Here is a 12,994-nt window from a genome sequence, read left to right on the forward strand (position 1 = left end):
ATGGCCTAGTGGTTAGAACGCGTGAATCTTAACCGATGATCGTGGGTTCAAACCCGGGCAAGCACCACTAAATCATGTGCTTATAATTCATTATATATATTAAAAAGATGACAAAACAAACCTAAGTACTAAAACTAAAAAAATAATATAAAAAATATACTAATAAAAAAAAAAGAACAATAAAATAGGAGTAATATGGAAATAAAAATGAATTTAGTGTCTATTTACTGTCTGTTTAAATTATATGACATTATATACGAATTCTATCAACCTTTTTTCATCGCTCTTTGTTAGCGCTTGTTTATTTAATAACATATGTATTTCAATTGACTTCATACAAAACAAAGTATATTTCTTGTCAATTGGTCAAGTTCTCTATGTAATATATGTAAATGTATATGTAAAAAAGCGATGTGCGATGTACGTTGTAGATAATAATCGTCGAGAGCGGGCTAGGTCAAGTGTGAGGCGCCGTGAAGTATACTAGTCGGCTCCTACAAACGCTACAATGATGAATGCATGAATGAGGCATGTGAAGGAATTGTAAAGCTAAACTGCCACAAATATAAGTTTTTTTTTTAATTTGTAGTAGTAAGTCAAAGGCAAAGGCCACCTGATAGTTCGACTAATATGTGTATTATTATATCATCACAATTACTTTAGTGCTTGCGTAATTGTGTTCGAATATTATAAAGCTTACGATCTGGCAATGAATGAATGTTGAACCAAATGATAAGCGATAGGCCAATAATAGATAATTTTGTAATGCGTTTTTTTTTTATTCTATTGTTATATATTATAAAAAAATACTGTACATAACTGTATTTATAATTCAAATCATTGATTTGACATTCGAAAGAAGAAGACACAACATAGTATTATTATTATTCTTTTTAATGTGGTTTAATTCATAACCCGCTAAGCAACGTTTATAAGTAAATCAGAGAATTTTAATAGATTCGGGTATGAGTAAATTAACAAATAATAATTTTAGCGATAGGCTTAAAGTGATATCTTTCTTAATAGATAAAGTTTAAAATAATTTGATACTTGACCATTACAGACTGAAAATTAAAATTTGAAATTAAGTGATAATTTAAATAGTTATAATAAATAATATATACATAGTATATACATTTCTTGGACCCGAAGCAAAGCTGTAAATTGTGAACTAATAAGTACTGAGTTTGCTTACTGTTCTAATAAAATACTTTTTAATTTAGCCTTTTTTTATAGAATAGGAAGGCGGACGAGCATATGGGCCACCTGCTGGTAAGTGGTCACTAACGCCCATAGACATTGGCATTGTAAGAAATGTTAACCATCGCTTACATAATCAATGCGTCACCAACCATGGGACCCTTGTTATGTTCCTTGTGCCTGTAATTACACTGGCTAACTCACCATTTAAACCGGAACACAATAATACCAAGTACTGCTGTTTTGCGGTAGAATATCTGATGAGTGGGTAGTACCTACCCAGACGAGCTTGCATAAAGCAATTTTAATACTTAGAAGCTTGTAACAATTGTTATAGCATATTACTATAGATATATAAGATTGTTTTAAATATATAGAGCGTATACATAATAAACAAATACCGAACTAGTGATTTTCACATAAAATGACCTTATTAAGACTTGACCTTGAATAAAGTATTATATTTTTATAAGACTAGCTCATACACTCATTCACACTAAATAAATAAATAAAAAGACAAATATAGACGTATTTCCTACCAGCTTGTCAAGATGCAATAGTTAACCTAAATGATTGAATTATAATTTGAAATATAATTCTGGAGAGTACTCAGGCTTATATTTGGTTAAGCGGAGCGTAGATGATTTTATGTTGTCAATGTATTTTAAAAAATGCTCAGTTTGAAATAACACCTGAAATAAATAAAGCAAACGAATAGTCCTCAGTACCATAGAAGTGGACAAAAGCTTACAAAGTTGCACAAGAAACACGAATGCGCGAAAAACTCGTAGCGACCTAAATCTCGCGGTGAGTATTCGGATAAATTAACCCGAGTATCTTTCGTTTTCAACACATTTGCTTACCTTTTCGAGCGCGAGCTTGTGATGATATACTGCTCCCTTAATCTCGTGGCTAGCTTATGATTTCAGAATTCCGTGATTCTATATTACAACTAAAAATATTGTTTTGTAAATCAAAAAATAGCATGAAGTTTATTAGAAAATGGTAGATACCTCGTATTCGGAAAACGTTGCTAGGTCCATTGGCCATTCGCCAGAATACGCGCAAGTCGTATTGAATTGCCCACCGTTCAATGCATCTGTTTTTTTATACTCTAATGCAATCCTGAGTATATGGATAGTAATTATTAATATTACCAGCGTGTAACTGGTCAGGGTAATTTGACGGTTTACCCATAAATGAAAGAGTGAAAAGATTTAATACTGAACAACAATTTTAAAAGTCGTTCATCACTATGATGTTTTACAAGTTCTAGTTTAAGCGCATCTTTGCAAAATCATCCTTTGCAATTTGTCTTGATAAATTATAACGAAGTTTCTATTTAAAAAACTTATACTTTAACTATTAGAATAATTTCCATATTTTTAAAATCCTTGTAAAAATTAAAAAAAGTTTTCTATAAGATACTAAAAAACACGGTAACAGGTCAAAACATTTAATATTACTTTAATTTATAAAAAAAAGGTTTTCTAATCCAATAATGTACCTGTATTACAAAAATTAGCAAATAACATAACCTACAAAATATACATAATTATTTTAAAACTAAATAGGTATACATTTAAAGTAAAATATTAGAGTAGGTTGATTTTGAATAGTCCTGTCTCAGTTGATTCACCGATAAAAAAATATAAAAACACCATTTTGCACTTAACAAAATAAAATCCAACGGTTCAAGTATCGGTTTCGAAGGAAAAGTTTTAAAAACTTCCGTTTCTTAACACCCACTTCTTAGTCAAAGCGATCGTATTGTTGGCTGCCAACGGGCTGGAAACTTTTACCAATGCTGTACTGTATGAAACAAATTTGACATTTGAGGATCGACTCGATAGAAAATTTTCGAAAGCCGACTTATGCTATACGAACTTTACAAGAAAAATTCAGAAACTTATAATTGCAGTGGACTTTTGTTTTTCGCTATAGAAGCCAGGAATGATATAAATGAAATATTTACAACCAAAAGTTTTCTACCTAAGCAACTTACGTAAGTGCTTTGGGGTTGTCGTCTTTTTGCAAAGTTAATTTCATATGTATAATACTAAAACTAGCACGATTGAAGATCATATACACGAGAGTTATACAATGTTTCTTTATAGCTGTTTATGGAGTAAAAATAAAAACAATGATTAAAGTGTAAGCACGAGAAACAAATAAAAGGGGGAGTATCAAAGCGTCGAAGGGAGAGTGATGTAGGGTTAACATCGCTACCCACATTGTAGTCTAGTATTTAATATTGGAGTCTCAAAAATCCCGGCTCTGTCCATTATTAAAATACTGAATAAAATACAAAAAATCGTCGCGACAGACCTTTGAGTTTCATTTTGAGTTTTTATTACGAGGCAATGAACAGTCTAGAGAATAAGTTCACTCGTTTTTTTTTATTTGTTTCAGACTCATTTGAATTAACATTCTTCTGTCTGTCTATCTTACTGCCTCCCGTTACTTTCGTTTCATTATAACATATTATTTAAACTATATTTTTTAAGTATTGATTTAGTTTAATGTTTGTCCTCAGAAGATTAAGTTATCAGGATAATAAGAGTCAATGGAGTTTCTGAGAGAATTGAAAATCAAATATTTTGATGTAATACAAAAGTAAAATCTTTGTAGACTTACATTTGATTTCAATTCATACTCGGTTCTAAAGGTATCATGAGCAAATTTATATATTTTTTCTAATGATAAGAAATAAATAGTTTTAGGCGCTACACATTTTTTTATATTTGCTATTTCAGTAATTTATGAAATCAATATAAATTATTATTTTTTCTGTTTGATTGCATTTAAATATAAAGAAAAAATATCACCCCTAAGGGTAAAAAATAGAGGACTGTTTTTTTTTTAATTGCTCAAATTTAATTTTAAGTCGGTTAAGTTTTTCAAACAGACAATTATCCAATATGAAAATACTAACAGTCTTATTCATAATAAATTATCGGGCGTGTAAAAGCTCACTAAAAGTAGATAGTCAAACGTTCAATAACTCTCCGTAAAAGTGTTTTTGATTTATACAAGCTAGGACCCTGCTATAAATCTTCGATAAACGCATATTAGCAAAAAACATGGCCGTAAGAAAATTCAAGTAGTAGCGAACTCAACTGCTGTTGTAGGAAATCGCTCCGCTCGCGGCTACATCGAGATTAATCTGTTGTTCAGCCGCCACAGCCGCAGACGAGTCGGCCGAATTAAAGTGAAACGACACCGGACCCATCACAAGGGATCCTTTGTGCGTCTAGGATATTGCGTGCCTCTTCTGACTTTCGCTGAGCCGTCTGGATGTCGTATTACTAAAGATTTTCAAGGCAATAGCAAACAGTATTACTAGAAAAAGTTTTGAATCGATTTGAAAAATTGCTGTTTTATGAGTATTTTATCTGGAAGTATAACTATTTTGAAATTTCATATTGTTTTTATTTCAAGTCAAAAAAAAGCCGAGATGGCCTAGTGGTTAGAACGCGTTAATCTTAACCGATGATCGTGGGTTCAAACCCGGGCAAGCACTACTGAATTTTCATGTATTAATTTGTGTTAATAATTCATCTCGTGCTTGACGGTGGTGAAAACATCGTGAGGAAACTTGAATGTGTCTAATTTCATTAAAATTCTGCCACATGTGTATTCTACCAACCCGCATTGGAGCAGCGTGTTGGAATAAGCTCCAAAACCTCAAAAGGGAGAGGAGATCTTAGCCCAGCCGTGGAACATTAACAGGCTGTTACTGTCTGTTACAGTACTGTTTGCTTCAAGTGTAGAAGTGTCATTTGATATATTGTAAATTGTATTAAATGACGTAATAAATGGGCTTGATTAAGTTACTCCGAATAATTGACATATTTTAATAACTTCAAATAAGTCTTATTTTGTAATTATTAAGCCCAATTTATATTACATTTTCCCTTTTAAAACAAACTGAAATCATTCTTGTTTGGCTTTATAAAGGCTAGCTTAATTCGTAGGCTATTTACGGTGGCCTTGAGGCGGCATTTCGGTGTAACAAACTGTCTGGATCCAATCTGTGCGATGTGCCGAGACACCACCAGTGCACCCAAGAGACTACTGCGTTAGATGTGTACTAGGCATGGCTTATACTTTTAAGTTTATATCGATATATCAGCAATTATTCATATTGAGATAATACGTCTTGTATCTGTTTTGGCTGACCCATCTGTCAAACATAAAAGGAGCAATATAAAGTATTGTTGTTAGGCGAGATTCGTCCAGGCAAGCTTACATACGGGCTGTGTACCACCAGTTAAATGACGAAAATCATATGACGATGTAACTTCCACGATAGTGACAAGTATATTCTAGTGTAAGCTTAAAGTAATGAATATAATAAGAAATTGCATCTATTTTGATGTTCTGTAAAGGTAAATTTAAATATTGCATATCAATAGTTGATTATATTATAAATCCTATCGATATATTACATTTCAATATAGTGCCATCACTAGTTATTTGCCACGCAAATTGCAAACGACCGTTTCACGATTGCAATCCCGTGCCTATCTCGCTCGGTCGTACAAATGAGCAGCTATTGAATGGCATCACAATCGGGACATGAAACGCCTCACAGATTGCGTATAAATGTTTTTTTTTTGTAAAACGTTATAACGAATGCGCTTCTATAAATTCAGATGTACTGTTTTAGTTAAAATAATAATAATTTTTAAGTAATCATATACTCACGTCAACTAATCTAATCGAAAACAAGACACGAAAAACAATATTAAAACAGAATCAATTCCACTTACGTCATATTTAATTTTGATATTATCTTGATTTTTTTAAGGTCACAAGTTTTGGTTTATATGATACTCTGATTTCATCCTACGTCTAGCAGTGCCATTCTATAACAGCTCTTTTCGTATCTCATTTGTGAAATGTTGAAATCGACTTACTATTATAAGCTATTTGTTACGTGTATCCTTTCAATGTTGTAATTATTGAATGTCACATATTATATTCTAATAATATACGATCATTTTCGTTCAGCATAACTCTTTAATTGAAGTAAATCCTAATGTACATGGTTAGATTGACGAATACTCAACTAAAAATAAACTAACTACATAAATGATATAACATCTGTAAAAGCTGTTCGATAAACAGTACGTGCACATCCCCTTCATTTATAAATGTCATATATACGTTTATATATCAATGTGTATACGACGCTATATGCGTGTTAGATCAACTATACAGTGGACACATTACGAGTAAAATGCGATAAAGATTTATTGACGTATGTTGACTAACAATCAAAGATTAATATTTATTACTAGCACACTAACTAACCGCACCACCAACCCGCATTGGAGCAGCGTGGTGGAATAAGCTCCAAACCTTCTCCTCAAAAAGAGGAGAGGAGGCCTTTAGCCCAGCAGTGGGACATTCACAAGCTGTTACGGTACACTAACTATTAGAAAAATAACTATATATTCTTGGCAGTTTCGTAGTAATGAGTGTATATACACTTGTTAAGCAGTATATAATGATTGTTATATAGTGCATTGCTGGGCTAATACTTCTGCTGTTATGGTGAACATTCCAAATGTTTGTTGCTTTTTTTTATAGAATAAGAAGGCGGACGAGCATATGGGCCACCTGATGGTAAGTGGTCACCAAACGCCCTTAGACATAGCCAATGGGCCACCAACCTTGGGAACTAAGATTTTATGTCCCTTGTGCCTGTAATTACATTGGCTCACTCATCCTTCAAACCGGAACACAACAATAACAAGTACTGCTGTTTTGCGGTAGAATATATGATGAGTGGGTGGTACCTACCCAGACGAGCTTGCACAAAGCTCTACCACCAGTAATTTATTCAGTAGCTTATTCTAACATACTGTTCGAGTGCAACTTGCAATGGATAGCGTGTAATACAATTTCATTAGACTCGGGCAGGAACATAAAATGAAATATTTTGAGATGATGATGATGATTAGATGAAAGGACTCAATAGTGTTTGCTTGATTTAATTTATTTTCATTGAAGATCTACGTCCACCCACAGGACCATCTCCGCCATATGGCCAATATCACGTCATAACCTCGTTTTATAAAATGAAACCTCATTTTATCAAAATAATTTAATTTACTATAACAAACCGTATTCATGACTGATTGCTTCGTTGATTTAGAGACTAGCTTATTAGAAGGCCCCAGATCTTGAGGTCCTGGGTTCAAGGTCAAGGTCGGGCTCACAAAAGATTATTCGCTGCCGTAGTTTGGTGTCTGGAAGTAAGCCTTTGTTCCTGCGCCTGAACTCTATTCGATCATATGATTATTAAAGTGAGAGAATAGTGACTGTGTACTATAATATCTTGCATAGTTGGCTAGTACGCTTTAATAATTGCCACCGTGGCTATAAATCTTGATTCAGCTAATCGTCGTATTGTAACGTAACGTATAAAATTAGTTTTTTGTACAAACGCACACACACATATCATTAGCCAACAATCTGTTCTCTTAAGTAAGGAATTACGTTAAATATTTAGACAACAATTAATACATATTCTCCCGTGTAAAGTTAATTTACACCCCAGGAGAATTCCCCCTTGAAATGTTGATAAGGTTTTGCCTAAAACCTGCCACATACGATGAAAGTTTGATTACTTTTTTACGACCAAGCCCCTTGCCCCCCTTTAATTCCCAGAGCCCTCCGTGCGTCGCAGGAATTAATTATGAGTGTCAACGTCGTAATCCGTCGTATACATGTTGTAGGCTTGTGGCCTAATAATGCAAATGAGCTGCCAAGCAAATTACAACTTTAAACTAATAGAATTAAAATGCTTTGTTGTAAATATTATAATGGTTATTGTCTTTAGTACTTGATGAGTGCGGCATGTGAAGTATAATTATTATTATCGTTTCGTGAATTTCAGAATGCATGTTGATTTAGAGTAAAAGTAACAGATGTAAATGTTCCACTGCTAGGAAACGGCTTCCTGTCCTTTGGAGAAGAAGGTTTGCAGCTTATCCCACCACGTTGTTCCAATGTGGGCTGTTGGATACTTGTGTGATTTTCCTTTTCCTGCCGAATGTATTATAAACACTAAGCACGTAAATTTTATAGGGTTTCGAACCCGCGATTGGCTATCGTGGCTAAATTTTAGTAATATTGTTATGAATATGATGAGTTCTCATATTCAACGTCATTTTAATTATCTGAATCATTTCATTACCGGTGGTAGATATGTTTGACAATCAATAAGTAATTTTTATTCTTCAACAATGAACAAAGGTCATTACTGATTTTGATTAGCGGAGCTTGATTAACGTTATCCAAGATACTTATGACTCTTAATAACAATTATTAATAACGTACATTTATTTAATAGATTTTTAATACAAATATAAATATTTCATTATATTTGGACGGCTTACTGCAAACAATATATTCGTTGAACAAAGTATATTATTCCATCCGAAATGAAATTGAACCTTCCAATTCAGTGTATTGTGATAATAAGCACCGGATCTGTTTATTTATTTGGATTGTGAAAATATTCAGCGACAAATTGTTACACAAAACACTTACTCGTAATGGAACATGTATTTTGTTGATAGAGTTTGGATGATATATGTTATATAGTAACAGCCTGTGAATGTCCCACTGCTGGGCTAAAGGGTCCTCTCCCTTTTTGAGGAGAAAGTTTGGAGTTTATTTCACCACGCTGCTCTAATGCGGATTGGTTTTCCTTCACCGTCAAGGACCACCTCACGAGATGAATTATAATCAGAAATTAAGCACATGAAATTACCAAAGTTATTTCTTCTCACTACCATCTCTATGCAGACGATTTACAAATTTATAGACACGTCACCTTATCAAATCTGTGTTCGACCATACATGATATCAATTATGATCTTGTAAAAATTAAGAACTGGGCTGCATCCTTTGGGCTTCTTGTTAATCCCTTGAAGTCGAAGGCATTGATAATAGGTACCAGATAGTTACGTAGCAAGATTAATTGGGACATTGTACCATCAATTGTCTATGATGGAACTCAAATTGCATATAGTGACCAAGCTAGTAATCTGGGGTTAGTCATAGATTGCAATTTATCATGGAGAGCTCAGGTTAACGAAGGCAGTAAACGTGTCCATTTCTCTCTGCATTCTCTAAAACGTTTGCAGAATTTCCTTCCTTTCAAAACAAAAATTTTACTTGCACAATCCCTTCTTCTTCCTTTCCTGGATTACGCTGATGTTTGCTATCTTGATGCGAATGAAGAGCTACTTGACAAACTAGATAGACTTCAAAATTTGTGCATTCGTTTCATTTACGGTCTGCGCAAATTTGATCACATTTCTCAATATCGACGTCAGTTAAAGTGGCTTCCTATCCGACTTCGCCGGAGCTTGCACATATTATCGCTTCTTTTTAATATATTAAACCATGGTAGCCCTGATTACCTACATGAGCGTTTTCTGTTTTGTCCTGCTCGTGAAAGACCAGTACGCGCATGTGTGGCGTCGAAAACTCTTGAGGTACCATTTTTTAATACTACTTCCTTTGGTAACTCGTTTTCCGTTGTTGCCGCTCGCCTATGGAACTCTCTTCCAGATAATATTTTCCATAATAATGTTACAATAAGATCGTTTAAAATCAGATTTAAGCAACACTTTCTTTCCACTTAAGTTTAATTTATTTTATATGTATGTATATATATTTTTTTGTATCTATATAAGTTGAATGTATATATATATTATAGATAATGGTATATATTAATATATTTATTTGTATTTAGCGTGTAATATATTCATTTATCGTTAAGTCTACTTGAATTTTATAATATAAAACTAATTGATATTGTACCTACACCATAAATATGTATTACAAATAATCTCCACTAGATTCAGGGTTTCTGGAAGAGATCTCTTGTTAGAGATAAGTTATCCCTTTGTACACATTTTTCTTGGTAATCCAACAGTTAACATACATACTTTATTGTATTAAGTATTATATGACATGTAACTAAAACCAAAGCGGGATTACACAAGCATCGATTGAGCTACTAACTAGATACGGTGAGTAAAGTAAAACTATTAAGACATAAGAATTCAATTTTATTCTATAGTTATAACATATTTATGTCACATACATTTTTATCTTCCCCAGCGGCAAGGGACCTTGTTTTTAAGGTAACAAAAGCCACAATGCTATGTTAAAAATGGGAGTAATTGAGTCTTTCTGTCACGAAAATCATAGTAGCAGTTTGAAAGGTATTTTTATTATGAAATTCTTAACTTTTATTGCTAAAGAAAATGTTTTAACATTCTTTAAATTCTATTTTAGCGTTACATAGCTTGAAGTAAATTATTAAATTACATAAAATGTTCTACAATTATTATAATGTAGTAAAGAAATTACCTGTGCGATTCGTAAATACGAATTAATCAATTACCACCGTCATTATTAGTACTGGGCTGAATCCTTTTAAAAAACTCTTATATTAAATTTTTGCGAAACCTGGCCTTAACCCTACTTACTCAGACGCTACTTTAGTTAATACTTGTACTAGGTAGAAAGATTATTTTGTGCGCCTAATGTGTTTGCAAAGATAAATAGCTACTTTACTTAAAACAAGACGAGACCTAGTTTGTTTTCGTTTCGATTTTAGATACGAATTTGAACCTTAATATAAATGCAATATGATAACTTTTTGTACCCTCATGTTGTAGACAAAAAATGTTCCAATAAATATATTTATTTTAACCAATGAGATGTTGAATATTAAAGATAAAAATAATATCATTTATTTGTAAGGAAAACATCGTGAGAAAACCTACACGTGGCAGATGAAATTCTGCCATGTATATGTGTGTCGAACCCACATTGGAACAGCGATAAGCTAAATAAAGTATTTCATAATAATAACTATAACTGCTTGCCTATATACTCGTATTTAATACTCATAGCCATCCTCTCCTTCGTCTCAATAGCTTGAAGGCAGTTTTCAAGATCCATTTACTGCAATATGTTGAGTTGTTAAAATAAAGATTTTTAATTATACAAAGGAACGTTGAAGAAACATTTGTTACGATTACTTTCTCTTATTTACGATGTGTTCCTTAACTTAGTATATAAACTACGTCTTCAAGTAAATTATCCTTTACTAGTTAGTAGCAACCGATTTTGATAAAATTTAATATACAGATAATGTGAACTGTTAAGGGTGCCCCGTGGTCGAAATTTAACAATAATCGTTCTTGAAAATTTGATGAAAACATTTATCAGTTTGCATTTTTCGATTTTATTGTTGATAATTCTAGAGCACCACGATAGTTACCGGACCAAAAAAGAAAGAAAATCGGTTGACGAACATGTCTTTTCTTATTTATATAATATAATTAAACTACACGTCTGTATATTACTGAACTATTCGTTAACGGCTTGACTGATTTTGATGAAACTTTTTGTGTTTATTCGAGTGGGTCTCAAGATGGTTTAGATTGCACCCTGTAGGTGGCACTAGGTTTGAGTTTAAGGATTTTTTTAACAAAAATAAAATAAATTTTTATTTTAACCGGATGAAGTCGGGGCGGGCAGCTAGTTTATATATACATAATATATATATAGTCGTTATGGATTATGACCTCAGATATTTTGTGAGTACCCAGGTGTTCTATCATCTGGATCATGATCTAAGTTACTATAAAGTTAAACGTAAACTTTTCACTCGAACTTGGGCAGTTTTAATCATAATTCAGACACTGGTGAGGGGGAGTGATAGGCGTTCAAGAGCTTTATCCTTCACTCAGTATTACCGTTTTCATAATACCACTTCCCTAATAGTTGTTGGAATTACTTAATCAAGGCTCTCCGTTTATATTGGCCGGGTGCTCTTCTCGTGAAATGGAAGCTTTAAGGGACCCAAAAATAGTCTTATTTACTTTTAAATTAAAAAGAATTATGTTATTTGGAAATGTTATATGAACACGTAAAGTATACAGCTATATATGTATGAATTTAATAAATGATTGTAACTAATTCTATAAATCCGATTAAAAATTAAAACTTAAAGAAATATTTAAAAAATATCATACCGCAAAAAAGTTGTAAAGGGGTTCTACTTACTACTACTGGCCTTAAATAAGCTGGTATTAGGAACCTGACACTTTTCATAGTTTTTTTTTAAATTTTGATATTTAATAGGTAAGTGGACTGGCAAATGTGCCATCTGATGGTAAGTGGTCACCACCGCCCACAGACATTGATACTGTAAGAAATATTGATCATATCTTACATCGTTAATACGCCATCAACCTTGTGAACTAAGATGTTATGTCTTTGCCTGTATTTATACAAGCTCACTCATCCTTTAAGCCAAAATACAATATTACCAAGTATTGCTGTTTTGTAAACAAAAACAAGCACAAAGCCCTACCACCTTATGAAAGTAGTTAAATTTGTAGGAGATATACAGTTATTGTATTTGAGATCCAGTAAAAAACACATTATAAATGGCCAAACAATGCAAGACCGTTATAGCGCAGTTGAGCGGAAAAATTTAGCAAAATGATTTACAGGTGAGCAACGTTGGCAGTAGAGATTTAAAATTTATAAATTGGTACAAAAAGATAACCGCTGTTTTAAATATAATCATATATTTTCAATGAGTTTTCTAATCTGCTACGAGAAATAGACAAAGACATACTTTTATAAAAATGCTACGATGGTTCGTCGATCTTGATTAATAGAGCTATTCTGTAAGAAATTTGAAACTCATTTCAGAACACATTAGCGACATAAATATAATAAT

The 12,994-nt window shown here is 32.7% G+C and overlaps 1 protein-coding gene across 1 annotated transcript in view; it reads left to right on the top strand.

Annotated features, from left to right (window-relative positions):
• Nucleotides 1-12,994, top strand: part of LOC126768948 (EGFR adapter protein-like) — a 119,178-nt gene that overhangs the window by 27,033 nt on the left and 79,151 nt on the right. The gene's annotated exons all lie outside the window — the stretch shown is intronic.

Source organism: Nymphalis io, chromosome 6 (genome assembly GCF_905147045.1).
Source record: "Nymphalis io chromosome 6, ilAglIoxx1.1, whole genome shotgun sequence".
NCBI classification, from domain to species: domain Eukaryota; kingdom Metazoa; phylum Arthropoda; class Insecta; order Lepidoptera; family Nymphalidae; genus Nymphalis; species Nymphalis io.